Consider the following 19,584-nt stretch of genomic DNA (forward strand, 5'->3'; position numbering starts at 1 on the left):
AAGAGAGATACATCATACGGAGGTCAGCATCAATATCTGCCTCAAAAGTACAAAAACGGTGGTCTCTAATCACTGGTCACGCAACATCTCAACCTTCCCTCCCAAAAATCAACAGAACACAACGAGAGGTAGACCCCCCTAGCGACCATCGTCCTCAAGGAAGCTAGCTCGAAGCAACTCCTTCCCCCGGGTCCCTGGCACTCGACCGCCTGAGCTGGAAGGCTCTGAAAAACACCTGATAACAAGAGGGCGCCGTCGAGAACCTTATTTATAGTTCCAGTGGGCAATTAGCTGACCTCAGCTCCTGCTCCACTAGGCCCAAAAACAAGGGTAACGTACTATAATGCAACAATAGGTAACTTAGCAACAAACAAATACGGAAAGCATAATTCGAAGAGCTAAACCGCCTATATCTCAAGTAACCCACATGATGTCCATGGCTGATGTACCACCTCTACGCTATCGACCGCCATACAGTTGTCCAACACTGCATAAAGAGTAACCGCTCTAACTACAGCAACCGAGTATATCACAATGCACACAATGATACACCGGCAAGTGTGCTATGTAACTAATCGCTAAATATCATGAGCCATGACACAGGTAATCACCTACTAACCCTAACTAGTGAGTGATCTGTTCATATACAAGGACGTGTCGATTCTACATTTCCAGCTAAGGACCTACAAGGTACTCCCGCTTGTCGCCCTAATGTGCCTGTGGTACCCCAACATCCCTCGGCTCTTACGGAATGTGTCTGTCCCACTCGACCGTAGGCTTCTCAGTACCCCGCACGACGCGAAACCAACGGTCCATAGCTACAACTCCGGAGTGCCGGCTTGTGCGGGAAAGCGACCTCAACGAAGCATGTGCGAATGAGCACAAATGGTAAAAAAGCAAGGTCACTGGCGTCAATACCAATCCCTCATGGTCCTAAACAATGGTATAGTCCGCACATCCCGACAGGCTCTAGTTCCAAGTCATATATGTAAGTCCACCACACACTTGCTTTAGTGCCATCTTCCTATGACACTTAAGCTCCACAACTAATCCATGGTTCTAATTAACGACATTAACATGTCAATGCTCACTACTATGCCCCGGGCCTAATGCCTCTTCCCCACATGACATTGGCGCCAGCAACTTCACATTCATCTTAAGCTCCTAAGCTCTAGGCTTCCAAAAATTCCTAATGTCACACTCACCGGTATATAGTTTGATCATGAAAAGCAAGGTTCGTTTCATAATCGGGATTTACATTCCAAATCGCAACAAATCGCTAGGCCAACACATGCATCGCTCGTTCTACTATAATAGCACGGCTCCAAAATTTACTACCACATCAACCTACTCGCATATTCACCACAGCATTCTAAAATCTCATAATAACATACAGTTTAACACTGAAACATGCATCGGATTCTCGCACCTTTACGCAAACTCCTAACACCAAAATATCCGCAGCTCCTTCTCATATTGAATCGCTCACGGCAACCCACTGAACCGTCGCGTGCTCCCTTCGATTCGTCCGAACCGACAGTTGTCCCCGCGAGCCCTCAAGATACCCTACGAAAAGTCAACTCAGCGAAGTAGATACGAGGGCCATTACAAACCACTCCCCTATACATACATCAAACATTACTAGGCAGCAAACAGGGGCAACAACTCACGTCAAGAGTAGAAACTCTCTTCCAAAGCTCCAAAAGAGAGCAAACAAAAGCAGAAAAAAAAACACACCAAAAAAAAAAAACCAAAACAAAACAAACCAAAAAAAAAAAAAAAGAACACAAAGCGACCACAAAAGAAAAAAAAAAAAAAAAAAAAAAAAAAAAAAAAAAAAAAAAAACAAAAAGTAAAGAAAAAAAAACAAAACAAACAACAAAAAGACAACCGGCACACAATAGAACCCATCTCCAGATCCCAAGCCGCTAGAAGGTTCTAAACCAAGTCAATTTAGCCCCCAAAAGCCCACAGCTCGGAAAATTCGCCCCAACAAAACACAACCCCTAACTCCCGGTCATCTTCTAGGGCCTAAAACAAGCAAAAAGCTCCAAAACTAAGATCTAAGGAGGGAGCACAGCCTTGCCACATACCTCTAGGATGCTCAAATCCAAGTTCAAACAATCTTCCTAGGGTTGAAAGATTGAATTCCACCACAAAGCTCCAAAACAAGCTCCAAGCCTCCAAAGTGGAAAATGAGGAGAAGATAGTCTCCCAAGCAAGCCCTTTGGCGAGACGTCTTCTTCTCCTTCTTCTCTCTTCTCGCCTCCTCCTCTTCCTCTCTCTAGAAATGCAAAGGGTTGAGAGAAAATGAGAGTGAAGGGGAGGAGAGGCTTGCCTATAGCCTCTAAGGTAACAAAATCCAGTTAGGCCCCTCACCACAAACCTACAAATTTACACTCAGCCCTAGACTGGGGCAGTTTTCGCCCAAGAGGGACCGCTCTCTCCCACCAAGGGACCGGCTCCGTCGTGCGAACCGAAAAACCTGCGTTCGGCGAACCGGTCTCTCCTGCACGGGACCGGTCTCCCCTCGCGAACGCACGCGTTCGGGAGACCGGCTCTCGCTGCCAGGGACCGGTTGGCCTCAGGCTGCCTCAACACTGCTCACCTGAGGGAAACCCGCTCCCTCCTTCCAGGGACCCGGTCCCCGAGAGTGAAAACTCTCAGGACTTGTCCAGAATTCCAGTTTTCGAACTTTTTAGGTCGGAATACATTCTACAACCCTCCACCAAGTGTGGAAAAGCCCGAAATACATCCAAACACTCGAACCTCGCAATTTGCAAAGGTCCAGTGTGTCACACATTTTCTCTTACGACTCGGCCTCGGTTGGCCGTTCCACTCTCGACTTCAACTGGAGGGCGGGCGTTGAGCCGCCTGTCTTATGGTCATTTCTCATTGACGAAAAGGGTGTGACCGCTCATCAGGGCGTCTCCACACATTGAGCCTCATCCCTTTCGCCTCTTCATAATTTTGTCTTGTCTCGGCTTGCATCCTCTGTTGCCGACGCTTTTGAGTTTTTGTTAACATCGGCCCATGCCACCTGGCCGATGGTTTGACTTCAACTTCGTGCCATTCATCTACCGGCACATTCGCTGGTACTTTTACAGTTCTTAAATGATTTTTCAGAATTTCTCTTCTTTCCAATGGTCTCGGCCAAGGCTGAATGCCGAGTTCGTTGACTAACCTCCGACCGAGGAATTCTATGTCTCCCTCGGTCATTCCTTCGAATTTCGGTTCTGGTCTCGGCCTGGCTTGTTGTTGCCAGTGTGACCGATACCCAGGGAACCTTTGCTTGGAGCCGAATGGTCTATCCTGGTAGTCCCATCGGCCATGACGTTCTCCATGCCTGTTGTTGTAGTAATCATACAGAATCTTCTGCATCAGCATATCTTTCTTGCGTTGAACCGAATCTACTTCCGGTTCAGTGTCATTAGAGGCTGCGTCCGAGCCTTTTTCTTCTTGGTCTTCACCATCAGGAATGTCATCCCAATCCTCGGGGAATGCCATCAACTCATTCCATTCGTTCCCCCTTTTCTTGGCATTCACGATGGCTTCCCAGTCTTTCTTCGTCATTTCGGCCTTGCACCTAATGCAAAGCCTTCGTCATTTCGGCCTTGCACCTGATGCAAAGCCGAAGATGCTTTTTGGCATAGGCCACGTTGTCAGTGGTCTCCTTATCCATAACCTCTTTTCCTTTAACATTCACCATATTAACCTGAAATAAAAACGAACTTCTGTTAATTTCTTTACTTTCGTTTTCCTGGTCGGCTAATATGAGCCGACCCTCGTCTATTTCTTCTTAGATATGCCTTTTCGCAGTCGCTTTTTCTTTTCCTTTCATGTTCACGGCGTTGACCTGTGATGGAAAAGGATTCTTATCAATTTTCATATCTCTATTTTCTTGATCGCCAAAGATCAGCCGACCCTCATTTATCTCTTTTTGAATTTGCCTCTTAAAGGCAGTACATTCACTAGTTTTATGGCTCCATGAATGGTGCCATTTGCAATATTTTCTGCGTTTCAGCTCTCCCACAGGAGGTATAGTTTGACCCTCTTGTAGTTTAATTCGTCCGTCCCTTAGCAACCGATCAAAAATCAAGCCGGTTTTTGCTATATCAAATGAATAATTAAAAGCAGATATATGTGCTTTCGCCTCTCTTGACTTGGCTGGTTTTAATAAAGCACATTTATATGGTTGATTATTTCTCACCATCTCGGCTGCGCAAATTTCGGCTTCATCAGCCGAATCCTCATTTTTTTCAGACGAATTCGGCTCTTCATGAGCCGAAGACTCTTCAAGAAAAGAGATATTTTTCTCCTTTCCTTTATTCCAATCTTTGTTTCGGCTCCATCTAGGCCTATTTTCATTGTTCCCTTTTCGAAATTGCTCGTATTGAGCAACTCGAACTCCCAAATCGAAAAGATTTGGAAGGAACTTATCTTCAAAGTGATCTTTAATCTTAAAGTGCATGCCGTTGAATGCCATTTTGGCAAATTCCGATTCCAGCATTCTTACGAAACATCGGCTTCGAGCCGACTTGAATCGGTTTAAATATTCATCAACCGATTCCCCTGTTCTCTGTCTAAATTGAGCCAAATCCGCAACTGACAACTCTGGCTCAGTTCTATAAAATTGTTCATGAAATTTACCCTCCAATTCATCCCAATCTCGGACGGAATTAGCGGATAGACTTGTATACCAAGTGAAAGCCGTCTTAGTTAATGAAGTGTTAAATAATCTTAGCTTCAAAAATGGGTCTGCCGCTGCTTCACGGCATTAAGCTGTAAATCGTGCGACATGTTCGACCGTATTTTTGGTCTCGTCGCCAGAAAACTTATCAAATTTCGGCATCTTCCAATTTGCCGGATATAGATGTTCTACATCTATATTAGCAGGATATGGTGATCTGAATACGGGCCGCATTGCCGGCCTTGCGCCTACTCCGAAAGTATTTCGGATGGCCTCCTCTATTTGCGCATATATCTCATTGTTAATTCCTTGGAAAGGAACCTGCGCTGGTACCGGGTTCGGTGGTTGTTGTGCACCGAGATTTTGTACTAAGGGATTAATCCCTTGTACATTCAAAGCTTGCCCCCTAGCCCCCACGTTTTGGGGCTGGAAGGCTGCAACTAGAGGGGGTGGAGGTAACCCCCAAGCCACTTCCGGCTGCTGACCGGCGTTACCAACAACCGGTCTATAAGAAGCTTGATACTGTGCCCCCTGGTATTGGGGCTGACCAACTACCGGTGTTACTGGATTTTGTAACACCGGTGTCATCACAGGCACTTGCAGGCCTGATGTTGGCTGTTCGTTTCGAGTTAACAATTGCCCTATTCGGGCAATATTCTCATTAGAGGCCGTAATCGCGACCAAGACGGCATCCAGCCGTGCAGTGCTTGCATGACTATTTTGGTCCAAAGTTTGTAGGACCCGAGTCATTTGGCCAAGCGCTTGGGTCAAACTAGGCTCATGTTGGCCAGATTGACCACTGGTCTCACCCTCAGCGGGTAGGACTGCTTGGCGTTCAATCACATTTTTCGAGTTACTGGGTTGTTCACTCCCAGAATTTCTGGGAATAGCCCTATTACGGAGATTCATGGCGTTATCATCAGCCATGCTTTATATAAAATGAAAATTTACCTCAAAAGATGGGCCCCACCGCGCGTGCCAAAAAATTGTTGGCGGCCGAAAGTCCCGACCCTTGACCCGGTCAAGAATCCTCCTCGGGAAGAGCGCCGGGATGATGAGCGGCCGCGGATGGTGACCCTCGAAGTTTGCGCCCACGACGGATCAAGCGATTCGGCCGATGAGGGATCAAAATCAGCCGGGTTCGAAAACCTCCACAGTAAATTCGCTTCGGCGGGATGAGCCGAATGAAGAGGGGGAAGCCCAGAATTCGACTGAGGGATGAGCCGAATGGCTAAACAACTCGAGATCTGATCGGCAAGAAGAGCCGATGTAACGACCCAGCCTACTAGCAACAATAACTCGTTGGGCCCAACAACCGGCCCAAACTGCTTAAGCCCAGTTATTATTTCTAGTGTCTAAGTCTCTTATAAACCCAATGACAACCTCTTTCCCATCCGATGTGGGACTATTGGGGTGTCACAGACTCCCCCCGTTAAGGCCCTGACGTCCTCGTCAGTCCAATCACACACACAGCCCAAGATTACCAAGCGATGTGAGACTCGTCTCGCTAGCCCGTCATCCAGACCCTGGCTCAGCCGAGACTCGCCACACATGTCCAGCTGGTTAACCGACTCTGATACCAAATGTAACGACCCAGCCTACTAGCAACAATAACTCGTTGGGCCCAACAACCGGCCCAAAATGCTTAAGCTCAGTTATTATTACTAGTGTCTAAGTCTCTTATAAACCCAATAACAACCTCTTTCCCATCCGATGTGGGACTATTGGGGTGTCACAACCGAAAATGACTTTCTATTGAATAGAACATGGGAGTGATGCCCGTAGGGCAGACAGACTCCGAGTACAAGAACAGGGGAGTGATGCCCGTAGGGCAGACAGACTCTGAGTATGCTAAGTTACGAGAACTACTCCTATGAAAAAGCGGTAAATGTAGGAAAGAAAGATGCAAGAAAATAAAAGTGGTCTTTTGTGCGCAGGGGCGAAGACCCTTTTTCAGGGTGCTGTATCCCTATTTATAAAGTTGCCCTTGCGTTCAGTTATTGTCACTGCATGATCGGCCACTATCTCCGGATTTGGAGGACCATCTTCGGCCGATTGGAACTGCTCATAACCGCTTGCGGTTGTTACAACTTTTTGAACAGACGCGGCTCATATCTTCTGGCGCGTCTTATATGCTCCCGGTCCACCGTTTTGACCTGGATCACGGATGTAGTCCCGGCTTGCCAGCTGTCCGCGCCGAAGTAGCCCAACAACTATAAACTTAATTATTATTATTATGCTCCAATGGCTTCTACTCATGCTATTTTTCTCTCCTTTCTTCACTTCCTATTGCTTCTCTCCTACCTCAATTAAGGTACTATTTTTTTGTAATTAATTAATTGCTCAATATTTGAATCTTAAACTATTCCTGCATAAAAACTTCTAACTTTAATTTCTTTTATAAATTTAGAAATTGATCTTTTCCAACAATTTATCAAAGATAGGTGGTAGATAGTAGATACTCTATATTTTCACTTTATTATTACTATGTACAGATTATGTACAGATGTACATTTTTTTAATGTTTTGTTATTTGATGTTTTGTTATTTTTTCTTAGAAATCCATCGGCGTTCCACTACGTTGATTAGTCAACTGTTTGGTGTTGCCTTTCTTTGGATCTCCGGTAAGTCCTAATACCTATGTGCTCATTTTTTGCTTTGATTTTAGATATGTTTGTGGTTACATGAAAAATATATATTAATGTATTACATACAATTTTGTTATTTTTTCTCAGGAATCCATCAGCGATCTACTACGTTAATTGATCTTCTGTTTGGTGTGACCTTCGGTAAGTCGTAGTGCATATGTGCTCATATTTACATGAAATTAAGTTAAAAAAGAAGTCATAAAAATGTGACTTGTGGAGGTGTATTAGCATGTTTTGGAAGTGTTTGGATGAATTCAGAGTGAGTTGGATGTGAGAAACGAGCTACCAAAGCTGCTGCTGCCAGCAGGGACTGAACTGTAAACCTGCAGGGACTGTTTTGTAAACTGCAGGNTATTCTTAACTTTCTTTGCTTTTGTATTTTTGTATTTATGATTTTGCTTTAGTTAGAATTTTATTACTTTTAAATATTTTCCTTTGCCTTTATTATTTAATAGAATATGTGTTTAAAGTAAAACACATGTCAAAACTAAAATAAAAGTCCTGCGTGTATTCTTCAACAGTAAATAACATCAACTGTTAACATCGACATCAACTTTCGCTATTTACTTCGCAAAATTTGCGCACAATTTTCGTTACATCCTCCTAGATATGGAATTACTGTGGTCGCAAACGGACAACTTTGTTCTTTTGTTGATGTGAAGGTTCCTAGGGGTAGTCGATTTATGAAAATAATTACATGTTGTCATATTGATTATTTGTTTGAAAGTTATAATTATTTTAATTTTGCCATATTATAGTGCTGTTGTTGCTAATGATTCATCTACATTTACAATTTTCTTTTTATTTGTTATGCTATTTCTGCCCACAAATCAACTTAAATTATTTAATCCCATTCAAATCCAACTTATAACAAAATATAACTCAATAGATAAATTAAAACTTAACTAATGATCTAATTTTAACAAATTGCACTCTAAATTAAACTGTGCAGGATCACAAGATCTAATTTATATAATATTTTAAGGATATGTGTAATAGACTTATTTTATTTTGAACTTTATAGTATGAACTTTATACTATAAATTTTAGAATTTGGTAAAATTCTAAAGTTTCTAACCAAATTTATTAAAGAATAGTGTTGTTTTAGAGCTATATAATTTTCATTCAAAATTTTATAATTTAGAAAAATTAGTATTTAGGATTCTAACTATAATTTTATTTTTTAAAATTTAAAATTTTGAATTTTATTATTTACTCGGTGCATCGCGCGGGTTTCTTCACTAGTATAATATAAGTCTTCATACAAAAAGTACAAGAACTCAAGGTGGTCACTACAAATGTGTAGGTACACTTTTCGATACAAAAACCAAATGAAAGATGTCTCGAGTCCACCTCTAAGCAACTCAGAGTACGTACTAGCTAGACGCGATCCCTAGCCTCTCTTATAGCGAAAGATATTGAAATAAAAATAATCAACTAATGGGGGTGAGAACTATTAAATAATAGTTCTTAGTGGGTCAGCCGCCGAGAAAAGCGAAATATACCGCTAGATCAACAGAGGCACTAGATAATAAAATTGCTGAAATGAAGAGCAGATATGTATTAACTGAAATAAGATTGTTCCGTTACTATCATGCCTTTATACAACCATACCAATCAACATGTATATGGTTCTACTACTATCATGTATACAAGTGTGTAATGATCAACATATTTGTCCAACTATTATGTATGCATCAACTAGTTGTAATGCATAATATCAAGTTTAATTAAGTTTTGCCCAATCATTAGGGACTTACACAAGGTAACGTCTCGGCTTGTGCCTTCCTAATAGTCATGTGGTAGTCAACATTCATCTAAAGAGGGAAGGAAAGAAAGACAGAAAGGAGATGTTCCCTTTTGTGTCCAAATAGAGGAGAAATGGTTGAGATTCCCACTCATATAGTGTTGCAACAATTGCAACTATGTCCCCCTACATTACACTATTTTTTCTTGTAGAGTTCTGACAGAAAGTAGCTTAAAATGCTATTTGAATAGTTTAGGTAAGATTCAGAAGCTATTCGGGTGTTTTTAGTACAAACTAGACACGAAAACGGCCTTGGAAGGTTAAATCTGCCAAAGTTGCAGATTTTGTATTGTGTATCGGTACCAAAATTTGGGTACTGGAACACAATACAAATGGGAGATGAACCAGCTCTCTGATTTTGAGGAACTCAAGTTCAGTACCAGTACTGATACGTTTTGTATCGGTATTGATACACTGAGTACACAATAGAAACCTGAGAAATTCAATGTTCGGGTTCTTAGGAACTAAATTTCAGTTACTGGAACAAAGTGCTCGTGTACTAGTACGCGATTTTGGGTACAGGAACGTAGTTTTCGAAATACAATTTTAAAGGATGTTTTGGTAATTTCATGTAGGGACTTTTATAAGGGGAGCTTTTATAAAAGGGGGAACCCTCACCCCTTTTCACTGTAAGCCCCACACACGCACACACACATGGAAAGATAGAAGAGAGAGAAGCTCTTCTCTCTCACTCTCCTCTTCGTCTCCAACTCTTGGAGCTTGGGAGATCAAGCCAGGAGGAAGGATTTGGAGGTAGAGGGCTATCTTCTTGAGCAAGAAGAAGCAGAAATCTTGGGGCAAAGGTGAGTTCTTCGGATTTAAGGTTAGAGTTTTGGATTTAAACCTTGTAAATAAATTTTTGTCAAACTCTAGGCTAATCTAGTCTACAAATTGTAGAGATTAGTAAATAAAATTGGGTTTTGCCATGGATTTTGGAAAATCTTAGGTCAAATTAGAATTTTTGGATTTGAAGTGTTTAAAAATTATTTGATCCTTTAAAATTCTAATTGGAGGTTAGGAAATCAGGCATGACAACTTGATTTCATGAAATAAAAGCATTAAAAGGTTTCGAAAGGAGTGACGAATCCATTTTGTTGTTGTAGGACAAGAAAGCANCAGGGGAGACTGTCCGTGTGAACAGTGGATTCCCTGTATTTGTGGCGGATCTGGCATACTCTGGGGTCAGGTTTTCAAAAAAAAAAAAATTTAAACACTTTTCCGCTGTGTTTCAAACTAAAAGGGGACCCCGGGGCGTGACAATATATATATATATTCATTCATTACATGCATCAAGTAAAACAAATATTAAATTTTACTCTTTGGCATGGAAGTGACATAATCATTTCGACACAACCCACCTCACAAAGCTTCCTAATTACTTGAAGACACTTGCAATTAGGCCCTCTTTTTGGCTATAAGTTTAATTCCAAGCTTCCTTGAATCATGAATCCTAGGTGTGGATTACTAGGATAAGAAAGAACATGATTGGGCATTGAATCTAGTATCATTAAATATAGGTTGGAAAATATAGTGGCGAAAAGATCACTTGAATCAGAATGTCATTGAAGCTAGTGTCATTGAACATAGGTTGAAAACATAGTGGTAGGATGACCACTTGGATATGAGAACATGAACCTAGAGATGTTGTGTACCGACCCAGCCCACTGGTAACAATAACTCGTTGGGCCCAACCACCGGCCCAAAATGCTTAAGCCCAGTTATTATTACTAGTGTCTAAGTCTTTTATATACCCAATCACATTCCCATTCCTATCCGATGTGGGATTATTGGGGTGTGACAGGCTCCCCCCCGTTAAAGCCCTGACGTCCTCGTCAGTCTAATCACACACACAACCCAAGATCACCAGGCAATGTGAGACTCGTCTCGCTAGCCTTGTCATCCAGATCCTGGTATAGCTGGTCACCTTGTCATTCAGACTCCGGCATAGCCTTTACTTCAGTTTTCACAAGCTGTCCAAAATCAGTTGGCAGCAAATAGGTAAAACAAGTTTAAACGTCATCACTCAAGCTTCAATCTAGAGAAAAGTTGCCATACTTACCTCACAGAATTTCAACTCAGTTCCTGCTGAGTTAAGGTGGAAGAACATAGTCAAACATCAATTCCCAAGCTTCAAAAGCCATCCCCCAGGTTTCCAAACCAGCTTGTAGCAAGAGAGGGAGAAAAACCAACTCAAATCCACTAGTTTTTCCTTTCCAAATGGAAGACCTAGAGAGAAAAAGAAAGAAGGCATCCCTTACCTTATCCTCAGCTCCAGAAGGATAAGAACAAGCCTAGGGGTCGACCAGAGTTGATAAGGATGGATTTAGAAAGTGAAAAGACCAAAATAGCCTCAGCCCGCAGCTACTGCTGTGCTGTGTACCGGTACACAATGATGGCTGTACCGGTACACTATACAAATTTCTGCCATTTCGAGTTTTCAATGCACTTTCGGTCTTTTAATGGTTTGATCACTACTTTAACTTGTCAAAAATCTTTTTCATACTCTTTAAAAGATGTAGGCTAGTTCCCATTACCATTCCCTCTCATCAAACTTCGTAATTAGCCAAATTCAAAGCACTACATTCGATTAGTGCATTTGCAAAGCTCTTTTCCATTTCCAGTTATTTACTTGGTCCAGTCCTTTGCTGTAACCTCTTGACAACTCTTCAAAAGTTGTAGAAGAGTTCCAATTACTATTCCAACCCTCGAACTTCATAATTCGCCCAAGTTCAGAGTATTACATTCACCCCTCCTAAAAAGGGTTTCGTCCGCAAAACTAGAATCCAATTTATGCTTCAAAATCATTCGAAATGAATGGGGAATATATAGGTTATAACGTCTCAATTCATTCCCAAGGAGTTTAAACTAATCAAATCACATAAGACGTTTTTATGGGAACACCCATAAGTCTAAAAATTCAGTATTTCGCACTTTACCTTTTTCCATCATTGTTCCAGAGTTCATATAACTTTCTCCCAATAAAAAGTTCTTCTTTCACTCATGAAATCCATGGTTTAATGGATGAAGTTCCATTTCTGATTTTTCAATAATTCGAGGATAAAATCCAACTCTTCTCATCATGCTGATATGAAGGGGGTTCCATCATTCAGTTGATAAGAAGAATTCCAATGGTACCATTTACAATAGGGTTTAGTAGTTATACCTGGTACCTGTCTCGAGTTCCAAAGAATTATCATACATTAATAAAGAACAGTGGACTCCTCAATTATCAGTTTATTCTCAAAAGGCAAAACTCTTTAAGAGATTGTACTATTAATGCAATTCTATTCCAAGATGAAATTCACCTTTTACTATAATTTGTTCAATCAGTCCCTCCATACTTCGCAAATCTATTGCCGGAATCCATTTCTCGATTTGTGCGTGTCATCCAGTAGTCACAACTTTTCAAAAATTGCACTCTTGGTGCACTGCCACTCCAAGGTTAGATAAAGGAAGAAGTACCCATAGTTCTTGTAGTTGTTGTATTCCACAATTATTACTAGCTTGATAATGAACTAGTTATCTCTGGTAGTACCGCTTCAATAACAAATTGAAATTGATTATCTTCTCCATCAATCCACTAAAGGTGGATTCCTGATTTACTATTCAGCATTGTATCACAATGCCTTAGCATCATATTTCATTCTATCACTAGGCGATAATCCCAAATTCACATCAATGGATGTACTTAAACTCATACAAATTCCATTAATGTTGTCTCTGTAGCTTTACTATTTTTCTTTATACCAATCATAAAGTAAATCATAACCACTTCATCACTGAGAAATTTTCCTCACATATTCCAATTCGATTTCCAACCAATTCTGTTCAAGTCCAAATTTGGAAGTTTGCTTCTGCCAAAATGACTCATGACATTACTTATTTGATCCTGAGAGTAGATCAATCAAATAAACTTTCTTTGATACTGTTTTGAAAGTGGGATGCCCAAAGGATTCATTGTCCCAGATCCAATTTAGGCAATAGAGGGGAAATCAACTTATACTTCACCCACACTCTCTATTGCTATTTCACTCCATAATCAGGGAAGAAATCTGAACGAAGCCTTTTGTTGACTAGAGCATCATTATTTGCTTCCAATCATACGGGGTTTATCCTAATATGACTATCAGTAAGGACATTAATCCCCAAAGACTGATCTCATGCGGTTTGTTCCATGAAGCTTAGTTCCATTAGGAGAGTCTCATCTCAATCCTTTTAATTCTTCTGCTTGGTCAATCATTATCTACCTTATAGGGTTCACAATACAAACAATTGAACCAATCCCTTCACGACATTCTCTGTCAAAGAAGGCTACAAAATTCCTCAGATCGCTACTCAATCTATAACATGCACGACATGCACCCAAAACTCAAGACTGATTAAAAGATCAACAGGTTTCACTATAATTTAACTACTTAATCGTGTTTTCAATTGAAATCACGATATTCGACATATGGTCGAACAACTCATGCAGTCTGACAATAAATAGGATCGCTTCACCAAAACGAAGCACAAGGCATAAAAGCCTCCCTATTAGTTAAATTCACAATTTGTGACTCGACCAGAAATACAGCAACAACGTCTTAAAATCATCCATCATTTTGATGATTCTCACAGTCTAAATTATCAGCCAATTAGGCTCCAACCTTTCTATAATTATCTAATTTAGGTAAAATGACAATTCTCGCAATCGGCGAGATTAAATCTTCAAGATGCATATAATGCTCAAATTTCCAAGGCGGATCAGTTTAGCTCGCACAAACCATGATACAAAGTACCTCACAACTAAATTTTAACCAAAACCACTCTATCATAGGTAAGGCCAATCCATTGTTGGCATATACTAAACTTTCTCCTTAGGCAGGGCATCAAGTAGACCATTCTATTAAATCAATCCTATATGCATTAAGGATGGAATTGATGCTATTCAACTCGACAAACAGTCGATCAAAGATGCAACTCAACAATCATCATCAAGATAATCAGGTCATAGGAACATAGCATAACATACTATCTGTAGTAATTATCCCCGCCGTCATATTTGGTTTCAGCTACTCGGTAGACAACTATCCACTTGGTGCCTCTCGTGATGAGGTTGGTGCGGATACTTTCTCTAGCATACTATTCCTTGGGCACTCTACTCGAAAATGGCCCTCCTAACAACATACGAAACACTTTCCTTTCCGTTGAGGGCACTTTGGGGGTACGTACGGACCTCCACAAATCACACATCACTGTGATAGTCAACAATTCAATATTCTTCGTTTAGAAAAGAACCGCGTCCCCGAGGTTGATTCTTCTTGACTCTCCTTAATGATTCCTCAACCTGCAACCGGTCACTTTTAGTGGTCTGCTTTGCCGTCTCAATCAATTCCACACTTTTTCTTGCCGTCAAGGTGTAATCTGAAACTTCCTGAAATTTCTTGAGGTCTATCGTCTGTTGGATCAACAAATTCTCCAACCTTCTAATACCCTCATCTTGTCGGCGTAAGGCTTCTGCTTGGAGTAACGCCACATTCGACTGTCTTTCCACCATTCCCACTAGAGTGGCCAACTGCTCTCTCAGTTCCGGAACCTCATCAGATTGGGAGGATACAAGCTTTTTTCAACTCCGTCGCCTCGGCCGTTGTAGAGTGCATCCATGACATCGCAAGCTGCAACAAACAAAATTGGCATAGGTTAAACAACCTATGCTATCGTAGCCCCACTCATAATTATAAGATCCCCAATCCTGCGAAAGTAATGAAATGATTTCCCACTATTCCCCGATATCACGTTGTCGGCCGCCAACGGGATCTCGCAAGGACATAGAGGTCACTCACTTCGATTAAACTCCAATACTTTCGGAGTTTTACATATAACCCAATCATAATACTTTCGCCCAAAATGGTCATAAAAGACCCCATCTCTCACGCTCCTAATCCTGATCGTCCAACCAGCCTAAGATTTACTAGGTCCACCAAGACTCAACCCTAGGCTCTGATACCACTATAATCTGTCACGCCCTGGATTTCAGCGGAAGCTCACCAGTCGCATGCACAGACCCGCCGTGTACACCACAACTCAAGTATACACCAGGCGTCTACAATCAATATAGTAAAAGCATTCGATTCTAACCAGGTACTCAGAGCAAAGCCTAAAAGTTTAACTTATACAACCCAAAACCTTATTACAACAAATAAGAACAAAGCACAATTTACATGATCATATTATACATCACTGAACTAAACTACATAAACTGATAAAGGCTGTCTAGTAATCGTCTAAAAGGCTCTAGCTAGCCGTTGACCCCTCGCCAGGAACCCTAGCCTTTCCCGCTGTGGAAGGCTCTGTAAAAACAACAACAAAGAGAGCGTGAGAACTATTAAACAATAATTCCCAGTGGGTAAGCCGCCAGGACTGGCGAAGTACACCACTAGGTCAACTGTGGCAAGAGTAAACAGTAGTAAATAAGCAAGTAAATGCAACAGATATTGAAACAATTCAATTATGCTATTTACTCAAAGTAAATATATAAATGCACCAATCCACAGTTTGTAGGTACTCGTTTATCATGATAAGTTCTATCATTCATGTTAGTGACAATTTAACTAGCTATATGCCCAACGTATGTAAGATAATTCATTTAAGCTAAAATAACTGATGATATCCTGGAATTACTTCCTACACCAGTAAAAGTGTAACACATTGTCACTAACGTCAAGATGTCAACTTTCTAGCTTATTCATCAATAAGTTCACTTGTCATTTACCTACTTGATGTTTGAATCTTGTAAGACCCACCCGAAGGCTGTCTGGCATGAAGACCCACCCGAAGGCTGTCTGACATGAAGACCCACCCGAAGGCTGTCTGGTATGTGCCGCGCCTAATGGCCCCGTGGAAGTTAATACTACCCACGGCAATCCATTTTGGCGTTCACTTCATACATAAGCGAGCAATCTGTCGCTAAGCCACTCCGGAGCGCTGGCTTGGGGGCGCGATCCCTCCCCACAAGCGTGTGCAAATGAGCACAATGGCATGCAAGCTGTAATTCACAGTATAGGTATCACCACTTCATCATGTCTCTGACATGGAATCTCAATTCGATATAAGGTCGACATTGTAGTACCCAAATCATAAGTCACTATCAACTACTTATTGACATACTTTGACCAACAGTTAGTATAACTTGAATAATGATAATTTAACATCATAATAGGCTATACCCACAATTACACATTTAAAATCCTCACACTATTCCCTATATACAAGGAAAGTGATTTCTAAGGTCATCTCTAATAACTCATGGCACATATCCTATAGTTCCATGTAATCCTCTCCTACTTGGAGTAACCAAGTCATATGCAATTCCCCTATTGCATTGTACAGAGATGGTCTGATGTTCAACTTTAGATATTTATGAGATTACCTTCAGTAGAATAACATGCAGGTTATATCACAATACCATAATCTAGTTACCCAACAAGATCAAGCATAACACATGCAGTTAACCAAGTTCTATTCTTTAAAGGTGGAAAGCATCTGCATGACATAAACAGGCAAATGCTCTTTATCTGCTTGTAGTCCAGTTATTCTTCATTACCAAAGTATACTCAATTCATTTCATTCTGTCTGATATGCTCTGGTTTCAGATATTATGTTGACAATATGGAATAGCATAATATAACTTGGAGGTTAAAACCGATCATATACTATCCATTTAGTTATACATTCAACTAAGTACCATTTTCATGACTTATTAAGCTTGTTTTCACAAATATCTTAATGTCATGTAATACATGCCCGACTAGCAAATAATCTCTAGATGCAAAACATATTCGTACTTTACCTCTACTATATAGAGGTTCTCTTTTACCCATGAGGCTATGCAATAAGTTTAACTCGTAATATCAAAGCAATCATAGAGGAAATTCACCCATTTCGAGAAGGTCCGACCCACCAATATGTTGACAACTCTCGTTGATTTAGCGAGCGAAAGTATCCGAAGCCTCCTAGTATCCTAGCAAGTATTCTAAAGTCAGCTAGGCATATAACTCATAACTCTACATCAAACTCGTATAGTCACCTCATTCAGGTAAATTCTTACCTGATATAGAGTTAAGGCTTAATTCCTGACTTCATCCTCAGGTTGGAACTCCAAATCCAACCTTAGAAAGCTCTCTAAACTCAGCTGAGCCAGATCAGAAAATCTGCTGCGAATTAGTATCAAAACAGCACTAATACACATACAAATTACATCATATAAGCCAGAGTCTCACCTAGGTTTAGACCAAAACTAAATCTTCACTTCCAAGCAAGTTAAAGTATTCCAAATTAGCTCATACTAGTCACCAATTTAGCTCAATTGAATCTGATTTTCTGCCACAAATTCGCTGAAATCATGTATCCGAATTGCATCAAAACTATAACTATTATATCTAATTAACAAGCTCATAAGTGATATACCTCCCAATAGCTTCAATCGGGCCTTTTTCCCCTGATTTGGAATTGATAACTCGCAGCAAAGCCAGTTCTAAAGGTCACTATATTCCATTCAAAGCACTTTTACCACCTGTTGGGAACCATTACACACAACTCCATCATTACCATTGCTATTGTCTCGAAGCTAGTAAGTATAGTTGTGAATTTACCTTGTTCAGCTCCGACTCAGTTTTAACTGAGTAAAGATCGAAGAATCATGGCCCAAAATGCCTTTACTTCCGTTTTCACAAGCTGTCCAAAATCAGTTGGCAGCAAATAAGTAAAACAAGTTTAAACTTCGTCACTCAAGCTTCAATCTAGAGAAAAGTTGCCATACTTACCTCACAGAATTTCAACTCAGTTCCTGCTGAGTTAAGGTGGAAGAAAATAGTCAAACATCAATTCCCAAGCTTCAAAAGCCATCCCCCAGGTTTCCAAACCAGCTTGTAGCAAGAGAGGGAGAAAAACCAACTCAAATCCACTAGTTTTTCCTTTCCAAATGGAAGACCTTGAGTAAGAGAAAAGAAAGAAGGCATCCCTTACCTTATCCTCCGCTCCAGAAGATAAGAACAAGACTAGGGGTCAAACAGAGTTGATAAGGATGGATTTAGAAGTGAAAAGACCAAAATAGCCTCAGCCCGCAGCTACTGTTGTGCTGTGTACCGGTAACAAATAATGGCTGTACCGTGTACACTATACATTTCTTAGCCGTTTCGAGTTTTCAATGCACTTTCGGTCTTTTAACGGTTTGATTCACTCCTTTAAAATTGTCAAAAATCTTTTTCATACTCTTTAAAAGATGTAGGCTGATTCCCATATCATTCCTCTCATCAAATTCGTAATTAGCCAATTCAACAGCTAACATTCGATTAGTGCATTTGCAAAGCTATTTCCATTTCCAGTTATTACTTGGTACGTCCTTGTGCTGTAACTCTTGACAACTCTTCAAAAGTTGTAGAAGAGTTCCAATTACTATTCAACCTCGAACTTCATAATTCGCCCAAGTTCAGAGTATTACAATCGCCCAAAATGCTTAAGCCAGTTATTTACTAGTGTCTAAGTCCCTTATATACCATCAAATACCCATTCACTATCAATGTGGGATTTATTGGGTGTGACAGGTTTGATACATAGAGTGTGTGTGTGTGTGTTATTATATATATAAATATATAAGAAGAGAGAGACGAGAGAGAGAGAGGAGAGAGAGAGAGCTAGGGTACTATATATCTAGTACGAGCTCCGGTACTATAGTGTTGTTTTCGATCTCTCGGGCATTCAAATCAACGATCCACACCGTTAAAACTAATTAGGTATTTAAAGTTTTTAGAAATAAAATTTTATATTTTTCGACATAGTTTACTTTATGATCAAACCATTTCAAATGTTAATTTCAATGGCTATTATGACGAGTTTGGAGTTTAACGGTGTAGAAGAATCTAAATTTCTTCAAAATTTGATAGAAAATACTTTAACTATATAGATTTAATGTAATTCTTTGATCTTGAATTTAAAAGTCCTTATTGCTCAAATTTATAAAGAGTATTTAATTTTCACTGTCCATTTTGACATAATTTATGTACTAAGTAATAATATTGAAAAAACTATAATTTTATTCCTAAGAACTTCATATACCCTAAATCATATTTAACGTGCTGGATCGTTGATTTAAATGCCCTAAGATCGAAACAACACTATAGATACCGGAGCTCCGCGTACTATAGATAGTATAGTAGCCTAATTCAATATATTTATATATATATATATATATATATATTATATATAGTATATATAATATAATATTTATATAATGATGAAAATCTTGAGGCTTGGAACTGAGAATTCGTCGGAATACTCCAGACTGATACCTTGCATTTAATGTTTAGTTGGCATTCCTTGCCTGCGCTAAGTTGATTTATGCACTACAGGTATGTGTAAGGCAATTCCTCCGCAACCATCAGCAGCTGAAGTTATATATTGGC

The 19,584-nt window shown here is 40.3% G+C and overlaps 1 long non-coding RNA gene across 4 annotated transcripts; it reads right to left on the reverse strand.

Annotated features, from left to right (window-relative positions):
• LOC109715645 lies at positions 15,240-18,108 on the reverse strand. Of its 4 annotated transcripts, none has more exons than XR_002217716.1 (6): positions 17,947-18,108; positions 17,776-17,857; positions 17,404-17,696; positions 17,232-17,315; positions 17,085-17,144; positions 15,240-15,474 (listed from the first exon to the last, which is right to left on the reverse strand). It is a non-coding gene; the product is annotated as an uncharacterized LOC109715645 (long non-coding RNA). The 4 variants fall into 4 exon arrangements; XR_002217714.1 differs by lacking the exon at positions 15,240-15,474 and having other exon boundaries at positions 16,042-17,144; positions 17,404-17,503; positions 17,591-17,696; XR_002217715.1 differs by lacking the exon at positions 15,240-15,474 and having other exon boundaries at positions 16,042-17,144; positions 17,404-17,517; positions 17,591-17,696.

This window comes from Ananas comosus, linkage group 9 (genome assembly GCF_001540865.1).
Source record: "Ananas comosus cultivar F153 linkage group 9, ASM154086v1, whole genome shotgun sequence".
Lineage (NCBI taxonomy): Eukaryota > Viridiplantae > Streptophyta > Magnoliopsida > Poales > Bromeliaceae > Ananas > Ananas comosus.